Source organism: Triticum aestivum, chromosome 4B, assembly GCF_018294505.1.
Source record: "Triticum aestivum cultivar Chinese Spring chromosome 4B, IWGSC CS RefSeq v2.1, whole genome shotgun sequence".
NCBI classification, from domain to species: domain Eukaryota; kingdom Viridiplantae; phylum Streptophyta; class Magnoliopsida; order Poales; family Poaceae; genus Triticum; species Triticum aestivum.
This window is the reverse complement of record NC_057804.1, coordinates 37675250-37691455: the sequence shown is the minus strand read 5'-3', so window position 1 is coordinate 37691455 and position 16206 is coordinate 37675250. Positions and strand designations below refer to the sequence as shown.

The window sequence follows — 16206 nt, the reverse complement described above, 5'->3', positions numbered from 1 at the left end:
CTGCTGCGTCAAGCAGCCGCCTGGCGGACAGAAGGGTGCCTACTACGCCATCCATCACATGCGGGCGATCGTACGGGACCATCATCAACTTCTGCTACCGAGTAAACTCAAAGATTGGGCCGCGAGCGTGTCGGCAATCCAGGACGTGGACCTCCGACAAGAATTCTTTCGCATCCAGTCGGAGTTTGCAGAAATCATCCATCAAGATGTCCTTCGTACCTCGGGGCAGTTCTACCTCAGAAATCAACTGTCCAACAGTGACATCGACACAATGCTACAAATGCAGGATGACAACGCCCGTTCTTTCATGACTCCCACGATAGATGGCGGCTTCATCCACGCTCCGGTCCCTTGAGTCGAGTTGTCTAGTTCTAAAACATCGATTGGCTCATGTTGTAATTAAACTTTAATGAACTTGTAGTATGTCTCTTTGGTTTCGAGAGTCGTTCAACTTAGATGTAATCGATGCTATTAATGTCTTGCTTTTCTCTTCCGATCGTTCTATTACATACTTATATATTGCTTATGTATTGTCTGTGAATTGGTACGAACGTTTCGTTTGGCTAGTGCATAGCGATGCCGACGTATGTCGTGTACAAGGGTAAGGTTCCCGGAGTCTACGATGACTGGGAGGAGTGTCGGAGACAGGTTCACCGATTCAGCGGTAACAGTTACAAAGGGTACACCACTAGGGCCGAGGCCGAATCTAGATACGCCCGCTATCTAGCGGGAGAGGGGAGGGAGCGTTGGAGGAACCGGATGAAGACGAGTTTCATCGTGATGATGCTCATCGTGATGACCGTAGCTCTCTTCTATGTGATGGTAGTTTAGATGATCGATATCGACTTGTAATGTGAAGACAGACTCGCTACTCGCGGTCTCGAGACTTGTAATATAATGTTCTATCTTTGTTCGGTCTTTTCAATTCGGAGACTAATATGATGAATTGTATTCGGAGACTAATATGATGAATTGTATGTCAGGACCCCGACTCAATGCCACATCGATCTAGCATGTAACACCTCATATCACTTTGCGGCCTCACGCACGGTATTCCCACGGGTGTCGCCTTACCTTTACCCGGGACCGTTTGCGCCTTTTGGCACACGTATATGACAATGTCGCTAGCATCTATATGATAAGGAGCCCGGGCTGACATGGCTAGTCGTAAACCCAAAGTGGCACAAACTTACAGGGACAGGCATCCATGACCCAACATCAAACGTGTCGATCATCAGCGAGTGAATCCAGGCTGTAGCACTGGGCTAGCAGGACTCCGGTGAACCGGGCTGTAGCGGGCCAACAGGACTCCGGTATTCATCGCGTGACATTTCCCCGAAGGGACAGACACAGGAACGAAGAAGGACACATGCCGGCCAGCCTAAGTGTTCCGGAGCAGTAGCAAGCTACCATGGCTCGGTGGAAACACTAGGAGACATTTCCCGGTAAGAGAGGCTACTAAAGATAAACAACTAGGTAGTCAGATCCCACACATACCAAGCATTTCAGTAACATACACACAATATGCTCGATATGTGTAAATACAACATGGCATCACAAACATGACTCTACGACTCAAGTAGTTTATTTAATAGGCTCCGAGGAGCGAGATATTACAAACATGGGTCTCATGACCCAACAATCAGAGCATACAAGTCAAAGCACAAGCGGAAGCTTAACATGTCTGAGTACAGACAACTATAAATGAAAAAGGCTGAGAAGCCTGACTATCTACCAGATCCTGCTGAGGGCACAAGATCGTAGCTGAGGTAACAAGCTAAACGTCGAAGTCCACATGGAACTACTAGTGAGACTGAAGTCTCTCTGCAAAAACATAAATTAAGCAACGTGAGTACAAATGTACCCAACAAGACTTACATCAGATCTGTCTACATATGCATCATTATCAACAAAGGGGTGGTGGAGTTTAACTGCAGCAAGCCAGCTTTGACTCGGTGGCTAACCTGAACTACGACTGCAAGTAACTCTTTTGAGGTGGCGCACACGAGTCCACATATTCACCAAATCAATACACCACTATGGATCCGCTCCCGTCTCCCTACGAGAACGCCATCCATAGCACTCACGCTTATCTTGCGTATTTTAGAGTATCCACTTACACTTGTCTATGAACTGTACAAGGGGTCCAAGTTTCGATATCCGAGGAATCCGGCTATTCGAATAGATGATGATAACCCTGCAGGGGTGTACTTCTTCACACACGCTCTCGCCACTTACCGCCCTGTACACGTCATGTACCTCGGCAACCTTCAAGCGGAAGCCGGGCGAGGGAGTCGGCCACGACCAGACTAACCAAGCAAGTCTCTCGTCCAGGTTTATCGCCTATTCGGGTTCCATCCGCAAGGAGATCCGGCCGGGGTGTCGCTCACGGCCCCAAACGATGTGAGCAGGGTTCCCAAGCCCACCATCCGGGTGCCACTTGGTACACCGTGCCACTGTGCCTAGTCTGTCCCAAGCCCACCTGTACCGGGTGCCACTTGGTAGACTACTAACACTACCTACAAACACCAGAAACTAGTTGCAACTCCTGGACAGAGATCAAGTTGATTAATAAGTCGAGAGGGGCACTTAACCATTCCAATGTGTGGTAGTAGCTGGTCATGGATCACAAACACAGAACTCAGTTCCTGAGGACGGCTGCAATGAGACAACCCACCATGTACTCCTACATGGCCTCTCACCGCTACCTTTACCAAATCGTGTTCACACACTTAGCTCACACACAGTAGGACATGTTCACACGCCTCTGATGCATCCCCGATGAATCAGACCTGACTCAACTCTAAGCAGTAGCAGGCATGACAAACAAGCAAGAATGAGTAGGCACAACAGGGCTCAAACAACTCCTACTCATGCTAGTGGGTTTCATCTATTTACTGTGGCAATGACAGGTCATGCAAAGGATGAAGGGGCTCAGCTACCGCAGCAAGTAACAAATATGTCGTTGTTGTCCTAATGCAGTAAAAGAGAGCAGGAGCGAGAGAGTGGGATTTTATCGGAATGAACAAGGGGGTTTTGCTTGCCTGGCACTTCTGAAGATGATATAGCTCTTCATCGGTGTCATCGATCACATCGCCGGTACACGTCTATCGAGAGGGGACAATTACCGGCAAACAAGGAAGAAACACGATCAATGCAATGCACAATATGATGCATGCTATGACATGGCAATATGAATGTGTTTTGGGCTAATGCACCTAGCTATGATTTAAATGAAGTTGGTTTGAATACATGATTCAAATTCCAACTCCATATATGATTATTTAAATGCCCTTAATTTGTTTTGTCCAAAACAGAGGACAAACATTGTTCAAACATGCATGAAAATGGTACAGATGGATTCCTTGAATTTTTCTGATAATTTTTCATATATAAATTATTTAATTTGGACTTACGGTTGAATTTCTATGAATTTTAGAAGTTTTAGGCATTTTCTGAAATTATTAAATCATTTAAGATTTATTTAAATTCCAGAAAGGAATTATTGCGTCAGCATGACCTCATAGTGACGTCAGCAGGTCAACGGGCGCCGTCCAGGTCAAACCTAACGTTCGGGACCCACATGTCAGCTGCACAGTGATTTAACAGAGTTTAATTAACTTAACTAAATTGTTAGCCGGGTTAATTAAATGGTAGGGCCCACCGGTCAGTGGCCCTAGGCCTGGGTTAGCAGGGGTGGTTAGGCCCTAATGACCGGCCACGTCGGATTCGCCGGCGGTTGGACGACGGCGACGACCCAGAGCGGCGGTGGCTCGCCGGAGTTGTGCCAGAGACGACGGATCGACGCGCCAAGGGCACCAGGAGGTAGCCCGTGCCCGTGCGCATCTAGGGGAACCAACGGGAGGTGCGGGGGTGGCCGGGGTTCGCCGGAGTGGAGCCCGAGGCGGCGGCCGGAGCTCGGGCAACAGCGGAGATGGCCCTATAGGGCATGGCAGGGAGCACCCGTGGGTGTTTCGGGTTCGCAGGAGCGCGGTGAGCACGCTGGTGATGCTCGGGCGAGCGGCCGAGGTCACGAGCACGGAGCTCGTTGACCATGGCGGCGGCGAGCCTCGGCGGAGGTGGGGAAGCTAGCTAGGGGAGGGGAACGACGGGGATTCCAGGGGGAAAAATAAGAGTGGCTCACGTAGGGACTAGCAGAGTCGACGACGAGGTCGGGGAAGCTCTGGACGACGCTAATTTACGGCGGCGATCTCCGGGCACCGGAGATGAAGACGACGATGCTCCGGTCGACTGGGGCCTCCTCTGGTCGCGTGCGTCGGTGTGCAGCTCCATGGGGTCGGGACGGAGCTCAGGGGTGTGGAGAGGGAGCGAGGGGGTGGCTGTGGCCGCGGCGAACGGCGTCGGTGGCGATGAGCTCCGCTCGGGCAGAGAGGAAGAGAGAGCAGAGGAGGATAGGGACGGAGGGAGGGACACGGGCGAGTGAGAGAGGGTCGAGGGCGAGTGCGTGGCGCTCGGGAGACGTCCAGGGGAAGGAGGAGGCAGCCAGGCAGGGAGGAGGTGGCCGGGGCGCGTGGCCGCGCGCGCCGGGCGCGTGCCCGTCCTCCTGGCAGGGAGGAAGACGACAGGGGAGGGAGGCGGCGGTGGGCTGGGCCAGCTGGAGGAGCTGGGCCGGCTGGGCTGGACAGGTAAGCGCCAGGTAAGTTGCTGGGCTTCTCTCCTTTTTTTTATATTTCTGTTCCGTTTTCTTTTATTTAATTCTTTTGCCATTGTTTTGAATTTAAAATAATTCAAACAATGCCAAAAGCTCCTCTGAATATTTTTATTTTGCTAGATGGACTTTTCCAAAAGCTCATAAAATATTTCAGGGATATTTGAAATTATATTCTAATTATATGAATATAATTCAAATTCAAATAGCTAATGAATTAAATTTGAAGTCCCAAAAATAAATCCTTAAAAATGTTCAATATTTTGGTTGGGACCAAAACCCTTGCCAAAAATTATCAAACATTTAAGAAGAGCTTTTTGGAACAATGAATGAGATTTTTAGGGTTTTTGCCCTTCTTTTATTTAGGGTTTTGAGGCTTCCAATTTCCCTCAGTTCAAGTTTCAAAATTTAAACATGATGCAGACACCAGGCAGCACCAGAAGCTAGGGATGTGACAACTCACCCCCACTAAACAAGAATCTCGTCTCGAGATTCAAGCGTGGGGTAAGATGAAGGGGGAACGTAAACTAGTATGATCTTCACGATCCAGGTTGCACTTCATAAGAGCGTTGATTCGATCACCATCTTTGTCTCGACGTCTTGCTCTGAGAACTCTAGCTAACTTGACAACGAGAGGGAAAGAAAGATTCTGGAAGGATCGATCTTCTCAAAGGTCGAACAACTCAGTATCAACTCATGGAATAAGACATTGAAACATCTCTCGAGCTGAGACATGAAGCATACATCTGAAGGAATGGAGTGAGATAGATGACGAGGGTTCACTAGGTAGACAACAATTCCACACTTAAGAAGGTGGTGAACGGTTGTCAACATAGCGAGGAGTTAAGTTGCCATGATACCACAACGAGACACCTTAGGGATGGTGACTCGTAGATATATCCCCTTAAGTGGCAAAAAGAATTACTTTTGATTCAAAGATCATTGAAAATCTTTAAACCAACCTAAGGCAATTCTCGACCGATCGTTTGGAGGGGGTGGGTAGAATGGCATACTCGGACTTGGATGATGTGGATTACCTTGTTGAAGACAACATAATGGATGAATTTGCTTACCACCGGAAACGGAAGAGACCCATGGTAGAATGGCACATTGGCGGTGCAAGCTGGGAACAAAATGCAAATGCTGGGAATGATTCTGGTAACTGGGGAAGAACCCAACAATAGAGAGTGAATTCACTGTTTGAAAAGGTCATAGCATAACTGAGGAAGCTGAGAGCAAACCCAGTTAGTGCCGATGATAACACCTAGCGCTTGCGCATGCTCTCAAGAACTTGAGCATTTCCATAATCATCAAGGTTTTACCAACATCCATGTCAAGGATCCTGGCAACACAACATACTATCATGATGAATGATGATGGATGATGCAGATGCAAAGGAGGATAACACTTTCTCGGATTTCACCTTAGCGAGGCCAAGGGGACGAAATCTGGATGATCGACCGAGAGACATTTAGCACTCCGCCTCTAATGTTCTCCTTGATGTGCTAGTGTATCCCATTCATAGATATGGTTTGATATCTAGAACATCAAGTAAAAGGTCGAACTTCGGAACACAAAAATCATAAGGCATAACTAGGGAGTAAATCCTACGAAGTCCTTATGGGAAGGTGGCCAACTTCTTCAATCAAGATACTACAATAATAGGTCTTTCGGCTGGGTGGTGCTGGCCACGACATCCACTTTACCAGTTATCGAGGGACCAATATTATAGTTCTTGGGGAAATGTTCCAACCATCACATCTGCCTGAGATTCAGATCTGGTTGGTGTCAGGATATTCCAGACTCATCGAGTCTAGGAAGAAAAATGAAAGTTTGCAACACAAATCGACGAGATAACGTTGCGAGATTCTCGGGAAATGAACTATGATAGCAAGCTCCAATCATGAGCTGGTTCTGCTACACACATGTGAACACGCTGTTCCAGGCAAACATGATCACATGGTAGTCTTACAATAAAACACTACCGAGTTCAGGTTGGGACCCATCATCGAGGATATCGAAGTTCTTTCATAAGTCCGGATTAGCTCTTATGAAGATACTACTTCTCCTTGAACAAATCAGTCAGTGGCTTGTGTGTGCTAGGATACACATATGGAATGAAGATGATCAGTCTATCAAACCACAGAATACTTCGCACGTGCATAACTGACTTGGGATGGTTCCAGAGGAGGTAAAAACATGCTTTCTCGAATTCACGGCAGCAACTTACATCAAATGCACGTGAAACAAAGGAAGTCACTTCTTTCATCCAAACATATGCCTCAGAGACGGAACTCGAAGGCATTGTTTACAAAGTTTTCAACACTAGCTTAATGTCCAACAGAATCATGGAGAAGATAAGGATGTTGTCGATGGGCTCAACAACAATTTATCCGGGTTTACTTTTAAAAGGAATTCCATAGTTAAATGAACACGGTGATAGCATTGGTCAGACCAAAGAATATAATGGTGTATGCTCGAGGAAAAACCACGAGTAAGACAACATTATGAACATCGTTGGTTCTGACTTGATTTGAGGATAGCCCACACTCAATCAAAGGTTGGACAAGATGATAGGTCCATTAACTGATCACGAGGGTCAGTCGATGAAAATATCATCCTTCTTCAACACACACACACACACACACACAAGAAGATATCCCTTAACATGAACTAAGTCAGACAAGTTTTTATTTCCCAACTCTCCAAGTTGATGCATAGCTTAACCAACTAGCTCAGGGGTATCTAACACGGATTCTTGGAGAAAGGGTGGTTTACAGGATAAACCAACTTGATCACGAGCTCAACATAACAGTGAGGTGACAACCTGGTGATACTTTCGAGAAGATATTCAGAAAATCACGAACCACCGATATGTTACTAAGATCAAGGACAATCCTGCTTTTCAGGGCAAGACGATATGATCAATAGAGCAAGGATTTGAAATAATCCTAACTCATTGATCGAGGAGTGAACCAGGAGAATGGACTAGGTAGCACAATCTACCTTAGAATGGTGATGATTCAATAATCAACACGCTAAGAATGAGGTTATCGTCCATTTAACTACCAAGCAACAGAGTTGCTAGCAGTATTGATTTCACACACCACGACTCACTTGTCGGCATTCCGGTTACAATAACACAGGAACCGAGGAATGAAGAATGATGGCAAGAAGTATCACTGTACCAAGAGTTCATAGGATGGTGTGCAATTCCTATAACAATCCCGATATAAAGATGGTAATACTCCAAGGTAGAGCAGAGCAAAAGCAAGATTAGCAATTTGATCTGCGGAGTACGACTTCTTTGACCCAATCCTAGATATGGATGAGGTACTGGAGTTTGTTTCTCCAAGTCATTCAGGACAGAATGGCTTGACGGACCACAAGAGTAATAGGCATCGATAAACACGAATGCACGACATCAACTTGACTATCAACTGATAGACAAGGATCAAAAGACAACTGAAGAGGGACAACCCAAAGGAACATATGTTTTTCTGAGTTGTGGATGCATAGATTAGTATGCCGAACCAAGTTCAACATGTTTCTTCCGGATAACCCATGAAGAGAGGTAGGACTGGCAGAGTCACGATTTATGAATGGAGAACTCCTCAAGAGTACTCTAATTGTGATCTTTTGATCCAATAAATATCTGCCATAAAGTGGTTCATAGTATTTGGAAGAAGGAAATACCACGAACTTCGAGGACTATCGCAAAGTTACTAATGTCCTAAAGGAACTAGCAAACACTATCAACATGAGGTAAGTAGAGTGAATCTCGGTTTGAAAACCCAGGAATAGAATACCTACTACTAAGTAGCATCACGGAATGCTTTCGAGAATAAAGGCCAGAATCATCACACTGGAACACAAAACATGGCTAGACTACTAGATGATCCCCTAAGGCACCTAGGGTCATAATAATAACTCCAACATAATTGTCAAGGCAATAGAATACCTCAACTCAACAATTAGTGTGATTGAGCTGGCATAAAGGAACATCGAAACCAGAGGGAAAGGATTTTGCAAACGCATCAGAATATTTAGAAACCTGGGATGACTCAGACAGCATAACGGCTGTAAATGCTCAGAAAAGATTTGAGACATTCACAAAAGGGTGGCATAACCACTCAGAAGCACAATATCAAGGTTTGGAGATCAACAGCTAACATACCGAAGTAGTAGGAACTGAACAGAGGCTTAAGTCCAACAATCTTATAATTCTACGGATAAGTAACACGTGATCCTGATAGAAAGAAGAGATAGCCTAGTTCCTTAACCCCGTAGGAAAGATAAGATGACTCAGATCAGAAGGCATAAGGTATAAGGAGTAAAAAGAGCCTTACGTTCCATCCCACAATCAATTCCCTTATATAACTAAAGAATTTCTAGACTCAACTTCGACCAGTTTGGCTTGGTAATCCTACAGGCAGTCAAGCTCTGATACCAACGCTGTCAGGACCCCGACTCAATGCCACATCGATCTAGCATGTAACACCTCATATCACTTTGCGGCCTCACGCACGGTATTCCCACGGGTGTCGCCTTACCTTTACCCGGGACCATTTGCGCCTTTTGGCACGCGTATATGACAGTGTCGCTAGCATCTATATGATAAGGAGCCCGGGCTGACATGGCTAGTCGTAAACCCAAAGTGGCACAAACTTACAGGGACAGGCATCCATGACCCAACATCGAACGTGTCGGTCATCAGCGAGTGAATCCAGGCTGTAGCACTGGGCTAGCAGGACTCCGGTGAACCGGGCTGTAGCGGGCCAACAGGACTCCGGTATTCATCGCGTGACATTTCCCCGAAGGGACAGACACAGGAACGAAGAAGGACACATGCCGGCCAGCCTAAGTGTTCCGGAGCAGTAGCAAGCTACCATGGCTCGGTGGAAACACTAGGAGACATTTCCCGGTAAGAGAGGCTACTAAAGATAAACAACTAGGTAGTCAGATCCCACACATACCAAGCATTTCAATAACATACACACAATATGCTCGATATGTGTAAATACAACATGGCATCACAAACATGACTCTACGACTCAAGTAGTTTATTTAATAGGCTCCGAGGAGCGAGATATTACAAACATGGGTCTCATGACCCAACAATCAGAGCATACAAGTCAAAGCACAAGCGGAAGCTTAACATGTCTGAGTACAGACAACTATAAATGAAAAAGGCTGAGAAGCCTGACTATCTACCAGATCCTGCCGAGGGCACAAGATCGTAGCTGAGGTAACAAGCTAAACGTCGAAGTCCACGTGGAACTACTAGTGAGACTGAAGTCTCTCTGCAAAACATAAATTAAGCAACGTGAGTACAAATGTACCCAGCAAGACTTACATCAGATCTATCTACATATGCATCATTATCAACAAAGGGGTGGTGGAGTTTAACTGCAGCAAGCCAGCTTTGACTCGGTGGCTAACCTGAACTACGACTGCAAGTAACTCTTTTGAGGTGGCGCACACGAGTCCACATATTCACCAAATCAATACACCACTATGGATCCGCTCCCGTCTCCCTACGAGAACGCCATCCATAGCACTCACACTTATCTTGCGTATTTTAGAGTATCCACTTACACTTGTCTATGAACTGTACAAGGGGTCCAAGTTTCGATATCCGAGGAATCCGGCTATTCGAATAGATGATGATAACCCTGCAGGGGTGTACTTCTTCACACACGCTCTCACCACTTACCGCCCTGTACATGTCATGTACCTCGGCAACCTTCAAGCGGAAGCTGGGCGAGGGAGTCGGCCACGACCTGACTAACCAAGCAAGTCTCTCGTCCAGGTTTATCGCCTATTCGGGTTCCATCCGCAAGGAGATCCGGCCGGGGTGTTGCTCACGGCCCCAAACGATGTGAGCAGGGTTCCCAAGCCCACCATCCGGGTGCCACTTGGTACACCGTGCCACTGTGCCTAGTCTGTCCCAAGCCCACCTGTATCGGGTGCCACTTGGTAGACTACTAACACTACCTACAAACACCAGAAACTAGTTGCAACTCCTGGACAGAGATCAAGTTGATTAATAAGTCGAGAGGGGCACTTAAGCATTCCAATGTGTGGTAGTAGCTGGTCATGGATCACAAACACAGAACTCAGTTCCTGAGGACGGCTGCAATGAGACAACCCACCATGTACTCCTACATGGCCTCTCACCGCTACCTTTACCAAATCGTGTTCACACACTTAGCTCACACACAGTAGGACATGTTCACACGCCTCTGATGCATCCCCGATGAATCAGACCTGACTCAACTCTAAGCAGTAGCAGGCATGACAAACAAGCAAGAATGAGTAGGCACAACAGGGCTCAAAGAACTCCTACTCATGCTAGTGGGTTTCATCTATTTACTGTGGCAATGACAGGTCATGCAAAGGATGAAGGGGCTCAGCTACCGCAGCAAGTAACAAATATGTCGTTGTTGTCCTAATGCAGTAAAAGAGAGCAGGAGCGAGAGAGTGGGATTTTATCGGAATGAACAAGGGGGTTTTGCTTGCCTGGCACTTCTGAAGATAATATAGCTCTTCATCGGTGTCATCGATCACATCGCCGGTACACGTCTATCGAGAGGGGACAATTACCGGCAAACAAGGAAGAAACACGATCAATGCAATGCACAATATGATGCATGCTATGACATGGCAATATGAATGTGTTTTGGGCTAATGCACCTAGCTATGATTTAAATGAAGTTGGTTTGAATACATGATTCAAATTCCAACTCCATATATGATTATTTAAATGCCCTTAATTTGTTTTGTCCAAAACAGAGGACAAACATTGTTCAAACATGCATGAAAATGGTACAGATGGATTCCTTGAATTTTTCTGATAATTTTTCATATATAAATTATTTAATTTGGAGTTACGGTTGAATTTCTATGAATTTTAGAAGTTTTAGGCATTTTCTGAAATTATTAAATCATTTAAGATTTATTTAAATTCCAGAAAGGAATTATTGCGTCAGCATGACCTCATAGTGACGTCAGCAGGTCAACGGGCACCGTCCAGGTCAAACCTGACGTTCGGGACCCACATGTCAGCTGCACAGTGATTTAACAGAGTTTAATTAACTTAACTAAATTGTTAGCCGGGTTAATTAAACGGTAGGGCCCACCGGTCAGTGGCCCTAGGCCTGGGTTAGCAGGGGTGGTTAGGCCCTAATGACCGGCCACGTCGGATTCGCCGGCGGTTGGACGACGGCGACGACCCAGAGCGGCGGTGGCTCGCCGGAGTTGCGCCAGAGACGACGGATTGACGCGACAAGGGCACCAGGAGGTAGCCCGTGCCCGTGCGCATCTAGGGGAACCAACGGGAGGTGCGGGGGTGGCCGGGGTTCGCCGGAGTGGAGCCCGAGGCGGCGGCTGGAGCTCGGGCAACAGCGGAGATGGCGCTATAGGGCATGGCAGGGAGCACCCATGGGTGTTTCGGGTTCGCAGGAGCGCGGTGAGCACGCTGGTGATGCTCGGCGAGCGGCCGAGCTCACGAGCACGGAGCTCGTTGACCATGGCGGCGGCGAGCCTCGGCGGAGGTGGGGAAGCTAGCTAGGGGAGGGGAACGATGGGGATTCCAGGGGGAAAAAGAAGAGTGGCTCACGTAGGGACTAGCAGAGTCGACGACGAGGTCGGGGAAGCTCTGGAGGACGCGAATTTACGGCGGCGATCTCCGGGCACCGGAGATGAAGACGACGATGCTTCGGTCGACTGGGGCCTCCTCTGGTCGCGTGCGTCGGTGTGTAGCTCCATGGGGTCGGGACGGAGCTCAGGGGTGTGGAGAGGGAGCGAGGGGGTGGCTGTGGCCGCGGTGAACGGCGTCGGTGGCGACGAGCTCCGCTCGGGCAGAGAGGAAGAGAGAGCAGAGGAGGATAGGGACGGAGGGAGGGACACGGGCGAGTGAGAGAGGGTCGAGGGCGAGTGCGTGGCGCTCGGGAGACGTCCAGGGGGAGGAGGAGGCAGCCAGGCAGGGAGGAGGTGGCCGGGGCGCGTGGCCGCGCGCGCCGGGCGCGTGCCCGTCCTCCTGGCAGGGAGGAAGACGACAGGGGAGGGAGGCGGCGGTGGGCTGGGCCGGCTGGAGGAGCTGGGCCGGCTGGGATGGACAGGTAAGCGCCAGGTAAGTTGCTGGGCTTCTCTCCTTTTTTTTTATATTTCTGTTCTGTTTTCTTTTATTTAATTCTTTTGCCACTGTTTTGAATTTAAAATAATTCAAACAATGCCAAAAGCTCCTCTGAATATTTTTTATTTTGCTAGATGGACTTTTCCAAAAGCTCATAAAATATTTCAGGGATATTTGAAATTATATTCTAATTATATGAATATAATTCAAATTCAAATAGCTAATGAATTAAATTCAAAGTCCCAAAAATAAATCCTTAAAAATGTTCAATATTTTGGTTGGGACCAGAACCCTTGCCAAAAATTATCAAACATTTAAGAAGAGCATTTTGGAACAATGAATGAGATTTTTAGGGTTTTTGCCCTTCTTTTATTTAGGGTTTTGAGGCTTCCAATTTCCCTCAGTTCAAGTTTCAAAATTTAAACATGATGCAGACACCAGGCAGCACCAGAAGCTAGGGATGTGACATTGTATTCAAAGACTAATCTTCTATTGTATTTGATGAATCTGTTGTTGATGTGTGCTGTCTATATTTTGTCAAACTATACATTTTGTAACCTGTGCAAAAAACAGAAAATAAAAAAATAAAAAACCTAATATTCATACTAATGGCGCATCACATGACAGTGCGCCATTAGTATGACAGTGGATACTAATGGCGCATCACTGGGCAGTGCGCCATTAGTATGCCGCGGTTACTAATGGCGCATCCAGAGGTGGTGCGCCATTAGTATGCCAAAGCACCTGGGTATACATGGCCCCTGGAAGGCATACTAATGACGCACCCTGGCCTATACTAATGGCGCACCCGAGGTGTGCCATTAGTATACCGGATACTAATGGCGCACCAGGTGGTGCGCCATTAGTAAAAATTACTAATGGCGTGCTATTAATGGCGCACCACGGATGCGCCACTAATAGCCATACTAGGTGCGCCATTAGTAGGGGTTTTTCTAGTAGTGATGACACATGGGCCCAGGGGGTGGCTGGCCCACCTATCATACAACCAAAGGCAGGTGTAGTAGAGGGCCGAGGAGTAGTACGAAATCCTACACACCTACGCACACTAACCAAGGGCAAGAGTGATCACTCGAATCGCAAGATCCGTTGACTAGTAGAAGCTAAGCTAGACCCATGGAGGCGATGAGCGCGAGCATCAGCCGGCTATGCCAGATGGTCCACGACACCGGCCTGCGGCCCGGCAACGAGGAATGTCTCCAGGTAGTATTGCTTGAGGCCGGCAGGGCGAGGGGCCGCTTGGACGACAGCTTCGTCTCCTTGTTTGACAAGGTTCTTGTCGGTTTCCTCAACAAGTTCACCGTCGTCAAGAAGCTCGTGGACGACTTTGACGTAAGCCTTCAGCCGACGCACCCAGGCTCTGTGATGCCCGCCACCCTCAACGGCCACTATGGTGACAAACTCTTCGACGCACGGGTGGCCCTGCGACTGCCCGCCGTCGTGCCGGAGAATGTCCACCTTGAGGTCGCGCTCGCCGCGCAGCGCCTGGCGCAGCAAGACACCATGGACATAATCACCCACGTCTACGAGCGTGCAAGAGGTGGACGATAGGACGCTGGCCTTCTTGGATCGCAGGGCAACCTTGGACGCACTATTCAGAAGCATGTTGAGCTTGCGACCAATGCCGCTGCTCCTCACACGTTGGTTGGTGACCCGGCGCACTAGGGCATGAGGATGTCGTTGATGGATCCATATGTATTTTTATCTTTCCGTCAAATCCATGTAGTAGTATATGATACTACAGTAATTATCTTACCTTTCGCATCAACTTCATAATTTTGATACGTACTCCATGCATGAACGGCGCCAGAACCAAACTTCTCATTACTCTAGGCAAAATCGTTATTTTCTATCTATCGATCGCGCCATGGAGCAGAACCAAATTTTACAAGTTACGAGTTCAAAAGGAAAAGCCTGCCGTGTTCGCGTCGCACCCCCAGACGGTTGGTCCGGCACGCTGCTCAAGCGGGAATGCGTGCGGTGTTGCATTTTCACTTACAAGTTGGACCGTAGTTGAGCAAACCGACTATCAGCAAACCCCCACCCCGCCCACCGTGCGATGGCTGAGAAAACAGGAGGGAGAAGAGATGGTTGTAGCACGAACTCCAAGAAAATTGGTGTCGGATGGGACTCATGTGGTTGGTGTGTGCCGTAGTGCTAGACGTGAATGCTAGTTATGGCCCATGCCACCCCACTATATCGAGCCTATATCGAGGTATAGTACGTAGAACAAATTTCCTGCAGTCCGTGCTCAGCACTCCTCTATCTCTCTTCTCAGCCAGCCAGCGGACGCGTGGAGCCCATCATCTGTTTGCTCACATGCGGTCCCACATGTCGATGAAAATGCAAGCGGACCCACTAAACCTGCACATCTTTCACCTCGACGTGCTGGTGATGAAAAACAAATCCAAGAAAGATCTTCGGTGGTCGCTTTTGGAGTTACTCAAGAGTAGTAAGATTCTATTTACAGTTTAACCCAAGATGCACATCTCGTGGCTTCAACTTATCAACTACCACTCTATTTTCTTTCATGACACGACCTAGATGCTGGATGTCCCACGTGTCGGCAAAAGGAGGAAGAACCCGACCAAATCTTGGGTTGTGCTCTCAGATTTGACTAGTGTTTTTCCGGAGGCGACATTGGAGGGACATCGTTGCGACTGTTTACCGTCGGTCGGATCGTGTACGCAACAGGGTACTTTCCTGTTTCCCGAGCCACCTTCGGCTGTTGGGTCAGAATTTCTCACGAGACGTACACGGGACCGGGCCAACACCTTCGTGATGGCATAACGACGGGACATCCGAGGCAACGTTGGGAAAGGATGGGCGTACGTGAACACGGGTGTTTTCCCTAAGAAAAATCACCCGTGTTCCGTACGCACATCTTTCACCTCGACGTGCTGGTGATGAAAAACAAATCCAAGAAAGATCTTCGGTGGTCGCTTTTGGAGTTACTCAAGAGTAGTAAGATTCTATTTACAGTTTAACCCAAGATGCACATCTCGTGGCTTCAACTTATCAACTACCACTCTATTTTCTTTCATGACACGACCTAGATGCTGGATGTCCCACGTGTCGGCAAATGGAGGAAGAACCCGACCAAATCTTGGGTTGTGCTCTCAGATTTGACTAGTTGTGCTAACTTAAATTTTTTATTGTGTACTCCCTCTGTTCCAAAATACTTGACTTCCATTTGTCCAAAAATGGATGTGCCTATATAATAAAACATGTCTAGATACATATATATTTTGACAAATAGAAGGCATGTATTGTGCAACAGAGGGAGTAGAATGGATGCAAGTTTTTGTATTGGGAAGAAGAGTACATCCATATATTGATAGAGCGCAATTTAGTAGATGTTCTATCACTTTTAGCTAGCACA

General features: G+C 47.6%; 1 long non-coding RNA gene across 1 annotated transcript; it reads left to right on the top strand.

Annotated features, from left to right (window-relative positions):
- Window positions 1-487: 487 nt before the first annotated feature.
- Window positions 488-15703, top strand: LOC123094346 (uncharacterized). Its single transcript, XR_006445807.1, has 3 exons — window positions 488-498; window positions 8336-8337; window positions 15471-15703. It is a non-coding gene; the product is annotated as an uncharacterized lncRNA (long non-coding RNA).
- The last annotated feature ends 503 nt before the right edge of the window (window positions 15704-16206 follow it).